Source organism: Prionailurus bengalensis, chromosome B4 (assembly GCF_016509475.1).
Source record: "Prionailurus bengalensis isolate Pbe53 chromosome B4, Fcat_Pben_1.1_paternal_pri, whole genome shotgun sequence".
NCBI classification, from domain to species: Eukaryota; Metazoa; Chordata; class Mammalia; order Carnivora; family Felidae; genus Prionailurus; species Prionailurus bengalensis.
In genome coordinates this window covers 75,935,324-75,947,370 of record NC_057358.1, presented here as the reverse complement: position 1 = coordinate 75,947,370, position 12,047 = coordinate 75,935,324, and the positions used below count along the sequence as shown (strand labels likewise).

The window sequence follows — 12,047 nt, the reverse complement described above, 5'->3', positions numbered from 1 at the left end:
TGACAACTGAGGTGGCCTTTTATGTCCTGTTGGAACTCCAGTCTGGGCCGGCCAGAATGGGTTCATACACACGACAGAAAATGGGCTCTATGGGTCCCAGAAAGCTTACCGGGCTGAGAAGGACTAGGCTGACGTTTTGGAAATATTGTAGGTTTACTTCTTGGGAATTTACTCCCCCAAATAAGTACTTTCAGGCCCTTTATGTGGCATCCTCAGGCTTTTTACAACAGTTCCTACATTTTTGGGATTTTATCTGCTCACTAAATATCAGCTATTTTGTCCAGAAGAACAGAAAAATCTGCATGTTTTTATTCACTCAAGACTTAGGCCGAGTAGAGAGCAGCTTCTCTCTGCCGGTTCCTGGTGACTTCATTCTTTCCAGCTCTTTCCAGAGGGAGTGAGAGCAACCCCCAGCCTGGAGACTGGCCCTACGTTAGCAACTAATTTAATGGTCAAGTTCCACAGGTGAGGCCCACATGAGCTTCTAAAATAATCCTGGGGGCACCCGGGTGGCTCAGTCTGTTAAGCATCCGACTCGATTCCGGCTCAGGTCATGATCTCACAGTTTGTGAGTTTAAGCCCCGGGCTGGGCTCTGTGCTCACACCGTGGAGCCTGCTTGGGATTCACTCTCCCCCTCTCTCTCTGCCCCTCCATGGCTTGTGCTCTCTCTCTCTCCAACAATAAACATTTTTAAAAAAGTAAAATAATTCTGAAGCTAGGTAAGGAATGAATAAGCAGGTGTTAAAGGAGTATGTACATATACCTTTGTAATTAACAGAAAAATTTGAGAAAGTAGTCACTGGGCATGTATATTCATACTACTACCCTGGGTTTATGTTATTATCTGTTACCCAGACAGCATATGACATCAGGCCTTTCATCTGACAGGTCCTTTCCTGTGTTAACCTGGTATATTAAGGTACTTCAGCTTAATAGCCATAAGTATTTCGAGGGCAAGAGCCCTGTCATGCACTTCCTTTATGTTTCACACAGTACCCAGCAGGGTATTAAGACATGCAGTAGGTGTTCAGGAAAGAGCTGCTTAAAAAAAAAAAAAAAACCAAAAAACTATGGGCTAAAGGAATGATGAATGGCTGTGCTTTCATCCTGAGATTAGGCCTGCCTTTATTGTCAAGTCTGAGGAAACTCGACAGCATACTTTACAGACAGAAAATGGAAGTGGAGATATTGCAGCTTCTCTGGCTGATAACGGTAACAGCAGCTGGCTTTCCTACATGCCAGCAACTATATAAGTACTTCACGTACATTATCTCATTTATACTTGGCCACAGGCTAAGTTTACTATTATTACTGCCCTTATTTTACATCAGACAAAGCACCACTAATCAATAGCCTCATCAGGACTTGAATCCAGAGATAAGTCAGTCTCCAAAATCCATGCCTTCAGGCACATTAATGCTCCAGAATATCTAATAACAACATTTTTAGCTCTATTTACTCACAACACAATATCTGAGGCGGGAGGGAAAGAGGGTAAGCAAACAGTTCTTAACTTACAGGTCTCAGTCGGCTCAGTTTTGATGTTCCTTCCTGGGTGTTACCCATTCAATCCTCACAGTACGCTGTCAAGTATGTTACTATTCTCTCTTATATATAAGGAATGTACCTCTGGAGAACAGATGGGTTTAAAACAACAATGACAAAAATGCTAAAATTCAGAGGCTGAGAGGTAACAAAACTACTGATAGGTAACACCCTTCCTGCCTTAGGCCCTTCCCTCCACCCAGAGTGCTCATTAGGTGCTTGCTCTGTCCCCTTCCTTTCTTACTTGTTAGCACTCAGTGGGCTTAGAAAGCTTAGGCCCACCTTTACCTGCCCCATAAATACAAATATGGTTAATCTTGACTTGATGTGCCACTAAGTCATTTCAAAAGCAGAGGCAAGGTAGAAAACAGTAAAAGTGACAATGCAATGCTATGTTACAAAAAGAATGAGTTACGGGGCGCCTGGGTGGCTCAGTCGGTTGAGTGTCCGATTTCAGCTCAGGTCATGATCTCACAGCTTATGAGTTCGAGCCCCACATGGGGCTCTGTGCTGACAGCTCGGAGCCTGGACCCTGCTTCGGATTCTGTGTCTCCCTCTCTCTCTGCTCTTTCCCTCTCATGCTCTGTCTCTCTCTCTCTCAAAAATAAACATTAGGGGCGCCTGGGTGGCGCAGTCGGTTAAGCGTCTGACTTGAGCCAGGTCACGATCTCGCGGTCTGTGAGTTCGAGCCCCGCGTCAGGCTCTGGGCTGATGGCTCAGAGCCTGGAGCCTGTTTCCGATTCTGTGTCTCCCTCTCTCTCTGCCCCTCCCCCGTTCATGCTCTGTCTCTCTCTGTCCCAAAAATAAATAAACGTTGAAAAAAAAATTTTTTCTTTTAAAAATAAACATTAAAAAAAAAAAGTTACATTTAAACAGACTCCCACAAAGCGATCTCCACCAGCATAAGAAGTTGAACAAAATAAGGGCAAATTACAGAATAAAAAATATGGCATGGTACCATGTATGTTTTTAAATGACACAAAACAACATGATACACACACACACACACACACACTCACACACACATATCTATGCAAACACACAAAGAAAACAGTTGGTTATACCCCAAACTGATAACTGATTTCTCTGGAGGGAGGACTAGGTCTGGGGTGAGATGGGTAGCACTGGCTGACTTTATCTTTTTTACAAGATAATTTATTCAAATAACATGCATGTAAAAGAAAAAAAAGGAAAGATTAGAAAAGAAGTAAGTGATGCTGTTGGAGAAGAAAAAATTAGCAACATGCAGTAAAGTGCCAGCAGTGGTACAAACAAGGCAAACTAGCTTTTTTCATGTCCAGAAGACACCAATGGATTCGAAGAGAGTTCTCATGTTGGCATTATTATTATGAATTGGATGATTTTCAAAATGCAATGTCTCCAAACTCTAGCAGAAATACAGTGCATTAGACCTGGAGCCAGACAGCCTAAGTTCAAGGCCTGACTCTGCATTTCTCTGTAACCTTGGGCTAATTTCTCAGGGCCTTACTTTCCTATCTGTAGAGTGAAGATAACAGTAAGATACTTCATAAGGTGCTTCAAGGGTCAAGTGAGATATCACACCAGAAAGAATAGCAAAATCATGCAGACTGACACTTAGAACTTAGAAATTATGTTTGTGTTTACTACCTCTCCAGTCTTTCTCTCCCACTTTAGAGAATTCCGTTTTTCTCACACCTTTAAGTATGCCCCACACTGAGGCAGAGTTAAATGAACACACCATTGGTCTTCAATATAATATTTGCTGATAACAGGCCTCCATTATTTGAGGCTTTAGATTATGTACGTGCATAGTTTTTAAGCTTCAGTAATGTGCATCCGTGTATTTATTTTAAGGAATGTATTTCTTTGATCCATTTATAAAACATACCCTTTACCCGTAAAACCTACTTTTGATGCAAGGACTAAAATATCCAAATCAGAGACAGCATTTAAAGGATGAGCCAAAAATACAATTAATATTTTTTTTTGCATGTTAAATGTGCTTATTTGTGGTCCTGCTGAAATTTCAAGCTGTTCTGATATTTCGAGAATCCAATTACCAGCTTTAGAATAAGGATTTCAAAAGTAATAAAAGAAACAGTAGCATCACCAATATAATTAAACACGAAAGAGAAACATGAACAAATTAATAAATATCAGTGCATGCACACAGCACCGCACGGTGCCCCGACAGCCCATGATGTAACTATTTTCAATTACAGCCTCACCTTTGAAACAGAGCCAGGTTCTCTACTTTTGCTGGATGTCCCTGTGTTAAAAAGCGCAGGGACCTGAAGATTTCTGGCGAAGTCAAGAAGGATCCAGTTGAAGTTGTTTTGCAGTTTGAGTTCGGAAAGGATCCATTTGAAGGAACCAGTTCCGAGCACACAAAGCGCACGTCCCTCCCAAGCTCCTCCACCCCATTAAACTGGGCTGTCATTTTAGAGCTGGGCGCCCATTGTTCACTGGTTCTACTCTAATTAGACTTGACAGATTGCTCTTTCTAGCTAGACTGGCTATTGCCAAGAACAGAGAGAGAAGAGGTGAGGCTGACCTTGTTATTATGCCCTTGGGATCAGTGCCCCGCCCCCCATCCTAGTCCACTAACACCGAAAGGTATCCCCAGCAGCTCAGATCTGTTCCCCCTCTCCTCCAGCCTGGTTCTTAAATGCCCCCTGGCAGTCTCCGCACCACTGACTTGTCTTTCAGTACTGTGAGATTCAAGCCCTTGTCTGTGGGAGTGGAAAAAGTGTGTTCTAATATTCTTTATATTAATCCTCTGACCCTTGTTGTTTTTTTCCTCAGGCCTGGTGGGAAAAAAAAAAAACAGACTATATTTTCTTTTTTTTCTTTTATGATTTTTTAAAAAAGTTTATTTATTTATTTTGAGAGACAGAAGTGGGGTGGGACAGAGAGAGAGAGGGAGAGAGACAGAGAGAGAGAGAGAGAGAGAGAGAGAGAGAGAGAGAGAATCCCAAGCAGGCTCCACATCATCAGTGCAGAGCCAGGTGCTGGGCTCAAACCCATGAATTGCGAGACCATGACCTGAGCCAAAACCAAGAGTCAGACACTCAACCGACTGAGCCACCCAGGTGCCCCCACAGACCAGCTTTTCTGAAGGGAAAGATACTGCAGTTCCGCCCAGGAGCCAGGAAATTTTTGTTTAATGAAATAGCTCTGGAAAGATTCGGGCCCTGACATTACCTACATGTGTCTGAAACAAATCTCTTGCCCCACTGCCCTCAGTTTCCATATCTGTAAAATGCCATCAATAGTTCTTGAACCTTTGTCCTATCAAAAACATGTTATACTGGTATTATATAAAAAATAGATAATAAAATGGTAGAGCTGGAAATGATTTTAGAGATCATCTAGTCCAATATCTTCATTTGGAAGATTAAAAAACAGAGGCCAGGGGTATCTGCATGGCTCAGTCAGTTGAGCATCTGACTCTTGATTTCGGCCCAGGTCATGATCTCAAGGTCATGGGATCAAGCCCCGCATCAGGCTCCTTCCTGAGCGTGGAGCCTGCTTAGGATTCTTTCTTTCTCTCCCTCTGCCCCTCTCCTCCGCTCAGACACTCTCTAAAAACAAACAAGCAAACAAAAACAAAAACAACACAGAGGCCAAAAGAAGGAGATGAGGGAGGTGACGTGCAGTGTCATGAAATTAGTTCTTAGACTTTAAACCTCTGGCACTGAACAATAGCTTGCTAACTAACTTTGTCACTAGCCTGCCATCCTATGCCTAATAATAAACCATATTGGCCAGGAAAGCAACTTTCTTTCTCTGAGGAAGGAATTCTCCTCACCCAAGGACTATGTTTTCAGAAATGTTTCCCTTTACTGAGAATCCAGTGGTCTTGTAACAAATGGTTCCTGACTCACCCAATGCCACATTCCTCTTACAGGGGCATAGGATGGGACTCAACAGACATCAGGTCTGGGGCCTAGCTCTCAAATAAGAGTGACCTTGTCCTTGACTTAAGTCTGGCTTATACCCATAGCCTCAAGAGCTGTAAGCAGGAGAGACTATTAGAAATTTCTCCTTGGAGCATATCTAGTTGTAATGTAAACCCGCTCATTTATTGTTAATCTCTGTATATTTGAAAATTATCAAAATGAAAGCTAATATATTAGACAAAGGAAAATGAGATCCTAAATTAAAGCAATTAGAATGAAAATAGACAGGAGAGAGCTATGAGATATAGCAAAAAAACAGAACGAACAATGCTCGATGACTGGTTAAAAGTGGTTATTGAGGGGCACCTGGTGGCTCAGTTGGTTAAGCGTCTGACTTTGACTCAGATCATGATCTCATGGTTTGTGGGTTCAAGTCCCGTGTCAGGTTCTGTGTTGACAACCTCGAGCCTGAAGCCTTCAGATTCTGTGTCTCCCTCCCTTTATGCCCCTCCCCTGCTCATGTTCTGTCTCTCAAAAATAAATAAACGTTAAAAATTTTTTTAAAAAAGTTATTGAAACTGAAGAGTTGAAGTGACTTCCAGGCTTTTGCTTGGGTGCCTGGGTAGACAGGAAATAATTTACTCCTTCAGGCATGTGGAATTGGAGTTTCAGGGAAACACTACGTTAGTGCTGTCCAGTAGGCAGTTGGACACAATAGATTTAAAGCTCAGGAGAGAGCCTGGGGCTGGTGTGGACTTGTGAGCTGTCAGCTCACTGACACTTGGGTAGTGATTCAAACCATTGGAAGAGCGCGGCAGATGAGAAGGGAAGATGGCTGAGGAAGAAGCCCAAGGCACACTGATATTTAAGTAGGGAGAGAAGAACTTTCAAAAAAGACAGAAGAATGGCCAGAAGGGTATGCGGAGAAACAGGAAAAAATAATTTCTGGAGAATCTATCAAGAAACAACGGTCAACAGAATCAAAGACCTCAAGTTAAAATTTGAAACCCATTGGATTTAGCATCTAATGACAACTGGCAAGGAGCTTTCAGGAGAAAGTAATGTGTTGAAAAGTGAATCAGGGAGAGTTAGTGAATCTGAAAGGTGGGAGAGGGCTGGACTGCACTGCCCTCACAGGAGGAGGGTGCTGGCAGGGAGGTGCTTAGAAATGGTTTGCAAATGGGTGAGCTATGGGTCCAATGGGATGATTAGTAAATTCTGCTCAAGGAGGCTTAGTAGAAATAAATTCCCAAGAGGAAAAAAAAAAGAACACGTTTTAGTTAAGGCAAGGAGGAGAAGGGTGCATTCTATAAAGAGATTAAGAATATAGGGGGCAGAAAAAAAAAGAATATAGGGGGCCGTTCAATGAAACAAAGATCCCAGAGGGCACCGTGGAGAGACAGAGAAGGTCAGCAGTGTATGAGCATCAGGGAGAAGGATTCTTTTGATCTCTGGCTGGTGTGCCTTAGCAACCTCTTCAGTGGCTCCCCAGAAACAATTATCCACTCCATACCATCTTGTGGGTATCAAATTTGGAACACGGTTATAAAGCATGACCTTGATCATGTCAAACCCTTGCCCCCAAACCTGTATTAGCTCCAATACCTACTGCATTAGGTATTAGGTATAACACGGCCCTTCCATAATCTGAGCCCAACCTGCTTTTTTCAGTCTGATCTTTTCGGGTTTGCTTGTTTTTGTTTTGTTTTGTTTTCCTTTTCATGAACCTTCCTTCCAGATGCCAGGCTATTCACTATTCTTTGAACATATGAGTTACATAAAATATTATAGAAAAGGGGCTAAGAAGTATCTAGCATATAATAGCATTCAACAGATGTTAGTTTTGAGGTAGTAAACTATTTATAATTCCCCTTCAACCATTTCATGCAGTTCTCTTTTCCCTAAAGTCTCTTTCCACCTTCCTTTACTGCATACAAGATTCGCTCAGGTGTCATCTGTTGTAGGGAGCCTTTCCTGGGTTCTCAGGCTGGCTGTGGGTGCCCTTGTCTGCAGCACACCACCTTTCTACCTCTGTTGACACGCAGCCTGTCAGACCTGCTTATATGTCTGTTTCCCTCATTAGAGCATAAAAGCACGCATGCGCAAGTGAGCAGGGAGGGGCAAAGGAAGAGATAGAATCCCAAGCAGGATCCATGCTTAGTGTAGAGCCCAAACAGGGCTCGATCCCTCGACCCTGGGATCATGACCTGAGCCAAAAGCAAGAGTCGGATGCTCAATGACTGAGAGACCCAGGTACCCCCTAACTTCATTTTTCCATGCTCTATGGTATGGTTTCTTATAAGATAGTCTCGCTGTACTCCTGAATGGCAGTGGACATTGTGCCACCCCAGTGTCCTTCATGTTCTTCTGGCAACAGGCTTGATATTCTTTGTGAATTATCTGCTCTTGGTCTTTGTGATCCAAAAATTTTTTAATGTTTATTCATATTTGAGAGAGAGAGAGAGAGAGCGCGTGAGCCCGCGTGTGAGTGCGCATGAGTGGGGGAGGGGCAGAGAGAGAGGGAGGCACAGAATATCAAGCAGGTTCCAGACTCCCAGCTGTCAGCACAGAGCCCGACACGGGGCTTGAACCCACGAACTGTGAGATCATGACCTGAGCCAAAGTCGGACGCTTAACCCACTGAGCCACCCAGGCGCCCTGGTCATTATGATTCAGATGGGGCGCCCCCCACCCCTGGGGTCAGGATGGAGGAAAAGTCACAGGTCTAAATTAGCCACTTATTGTCCCATTCCTATGGCCTTCCTGATTGGTTTGGGTGAGATATGCTCTGAATCTTTAAAGTTACTGAAAGAGGGGTTCTTTCCCTCCCTCTCACTCCCTCTCTCTCTCTACTGGACATGGAATCAATAGGGTGCAGGGCTGCTATAGTCATTGTGATATCACAAGGGACAAACCTGTTTGAGAATGAAGGCAATACTTGGAGAGAACACAACCAAGAGAAAGACTGAGAGAAACAGGGTCCTGGTGACAGAAGCAGAACTTAATTCTGCCATACTTGGAAACAAAACTATTGCCTGTCAGTTCCTGTTAGGTTTTCTGTCGTTTGCAACAAAATCATCTTAACTGATACAATGTTTATGGGTAGCTAGTAGATTGCTAGACACATGAGACTATTTAATAAATGTATGGGGTTTTTTTGTTTTTTTTTTTAATTTTTTTTTTAACGTTTATTTATTTTTGAGACAGAAAGAGACAGAGCATGAACGAGGGAGGGTCAGAGAGAGAGAGGGAGACACAGAATCTGAAATAGGCTCCAGGCTCTGAGCTGTCAGCACAGAGCCTGACGCGGGGCTTGAACTCACGAACCACGAGATCATGACCTGAGCTGAAGTCGGACGTTTAACCAACTGGGCCACCCAGGCGCCCCAATAAATGTATGTTTAATAGAGAAATAAGTTGTTGTGAAGAACAGCAATTTTTTTTTTTATCTCTATAGGGCAACATGGCAATATGTATTTACAACCCTAAAAAAGATCATCCTTCTGGAGATGGATGGTTGTGACAGCTGTACAATGCGAATATCCTTAATGGCACTGAACTGTACACATAAAGATGGTTAAAATAGTAAACTTTACATTACATATTTTACCACAATAAAAAATGAATAAAAGATTTAAAAAATCATCATTAGACTACAGACAAAGGCTTACAGTCCAGTCAACAAATGAAAACATAAGGGGGCACTTGGGTGGCTCAGTCAGTTGAGCACTGACTTCGGCTCACATCACGATCTCACAGCTCGTGAGTTCGAGCACCATCTCGGGCTCTGTGCCAACAGCTGGGAGCCTGGAGCCTGCTTCCAATTCTGTGTCTCCCTCTCTCTCTGCCCCTCCCCCACTTACGTTCTGTCCCTCTCAAAAATACACATTAAAAAAAAAAAGAGTACACTTATTTTTTAAAAAAATGAAAACATAGGGACAGAAAGGCTTGTTGTATTATACCAGTAATACTAGTATTCATTCTCTACTTTTAGAAAATGTACCATAGGAAAGTAGATAAGTACACAAAATAGGTTTCTCTGGGCATTACTGATAACATCAATAGGGACTGGGTAATAAAATCATGATATACTCAAATAATGGAACATTATACAGTCATTAAATTGATAAAGTAGATTCCTATGCTACTTAGGAACATATCTATCAGAATGCTAGAAATATTGGAATTATATTAATATCAAATAGTTTCACAAAAATAAAGAAAGACTTCTCATAAAATTTATGAATTGGATGGGGTGGCTCAGTCGGTTAAGTGATCGACTTCGGCTCAGGTCATAATCTCGTGGTTTGTGAATTCAAGCCCCACGTCTCACTCCCTTCTGTCAGCTTGGGGACTGCTTCAGATCCTCTGTCCCCCTCTCTCTCTGCCCTTCCCTAGGTCATGCTCTCTCTCTCTCTCTCTCAAAAATAAATAAACATTAATAATAATAATAAAATAATAAACATTAAAATGTTTATTTCTGAGAGAGAGCGAGTATGAGTGGGGGAGGGGCAGAGAGAGACAGACACACAAGATTAGAAGCAGGTGCCAGGCCCTGAGTTGTCAGCACAGAGCCTGAAGTGGGGCTCAAACCCATGAACCATGAGATCATGACCTGAGCCAGTCAGTCGCCCAACCAACTGAGCCACCCAGCTGCCCCTAAAAATTTTTTTTTTTAATTTATGAATTGGAGCCAAATACTTGGATGGAAGTACATCATTCAGTAAGTGGTAAGAGGTAAACTACTCACTCAGAAAGAACTTACTGTACTTCATTGAATTTCAGATACCATTGGTTGTAAGATACTTCCTGACTTCAGAGATGTTAGAAAGTGAAAAAGTATGTATCTAGAATTGACCAAATATAATACGTTTAGGGGCATAAAAGCGTACGTGTTGATGATTGGGGTGATGGGAAATGGGACATGAAAATCACTAGACAAAGTGAACTCAAGCGGAGAAGTGTTTTTCAGGTTTATGGAATAAAATTATCTTACACCAAGTGAAGAGAAGCTAGTGAAAGGCTTTGAGGAGAGGTGTAAGATGACCACAAAAACATGCACTGAAGGTTAATTTTGTAACTAAACTAAAGGAAGCAGGCAACTATCCCTGCTAATTTGGACATTGTGTAATAGGCAACAATGAGTGTTGATTCATATACATTTGGGAGATTTCTTTCTCTACTGCGTCTTAGGTGGAGGCCAGGCTTGTAATTTTTTAAAAAGGTTTTATTTTTAAGTAATCCCTACACCCAACGTGGGGCTTGAATTTACAACCCCAAGATCAAGACTTGCATGCTCTATGGAGTGAGCCAGCCAGGCACCCCCGGCAGGCCTGTAATTTTAGCTGCCCCCTCCCTTGTTTTAAGAAGGGGTTTGGCAGCTGAAGAGAAGCAAAAAGCCATGAGAGTAACAAACTGCTAGTACTGGAGAAGAAGGATCAAAGGTCTATATTTTTTTATGTAAACAGAATATACAGAATGTAAGTTCCCCATATTCCATTTCTGCGTACAGAATATAGGGAATTTATTTAAATTCAATTTAGTTAACATATAGTGTAGTATTGTTTCAGGAGTAGAATTTAGTGATTCATCACTTACATAATAACACCCGGTGCTCATCCCAAGTGCCCTCCTTAATGCCCATCTGCCATCTATCCCATCCCCCACCCACCACCCCTCCAGCAACCCTCAGTTTATTCTCTATCATTAAGACTCTCTTATGGTTTGCCTCCCTCTCTGTTTTTATCTTATTTTATTTTTCCTTCCCTTCCCTATGTTCATCTGTTTTGTTTCTTAAATTCCACACATGAGTAAAATCATTCTTATGTCATTAAACTCAACCACTTCTATCCAAGCAGCCTCACAAGTTAGGAATTTGACCAGCTGTCCATGGGGAAGTGGGCTTTAAAAAATGTCAAGCATGTCTCTCTCTCTCTCTCTCTCTCTCTCTCTCTCACACACACACACACACACACACACTCATAGACTTCAGTGGTTAGCGATAGACCATATATATGCTATTTATTCACATAGTTCGTTCCTTATTTTCAGTTATTTCTGTCCTCTGTGAAGTGGGAAGCATTAGGGAAGGCAAATTGCTCTTATTATTATGACTCACAGTGAGTTCCAGTCAGGCGCCCGGGATCACTGACCAGCAACAGCCGCATCCATAGCATCACCAAGAAGTTGTCCTATTTTATGTAATTACTGATTACAGACAAAAGGACTTGACCAAAAGCCACAGGTATGGCTCCAGGCAAAAATGCATTGGTAAATACATGTACCGTATAGAATGTCAAATTTATTAGGAAACCTAAAGAAGGTGTAAGCTCTGAAATTCCTAACCTTTGGTAAACAACAAACTCAGGAGCTTTTGAAATATCTCAGGGTGAGGTCCCAGGGTCATATATTTTTCAAAAAGCTCCCCAAGCAATTTCTGTGCATTAAAAGCTGAGAATCACTGTTCAAATCCCATTCCTCTTATTTTACAGATGGTAACCTGTGGCCCAGACAGGTTGCTGCCTTGCCCAAGATCACACACTTGGTTAAAAACAGAATTGAAGGGCCCCTGAGTGGCCCTGAGTTATGAAAATAACTCTTGATTTTGGCTCAGGTCA

General features: G+C 42.3%; 1 protein-coding gene across 1 annotated transcript in view; it reads right to left on the bottom strand.

Annotated features, from left to right (window-relative positions):
• LOC122472353 (tubulin alpha-1C chain) overlaps nucleotides 1–12,047 on the bottom strand; it is an 83,684-nt gene that overhangs the window by 37,639 nt on the left and 33,998 nt on the right. The window lies entirely within an intron of this gene.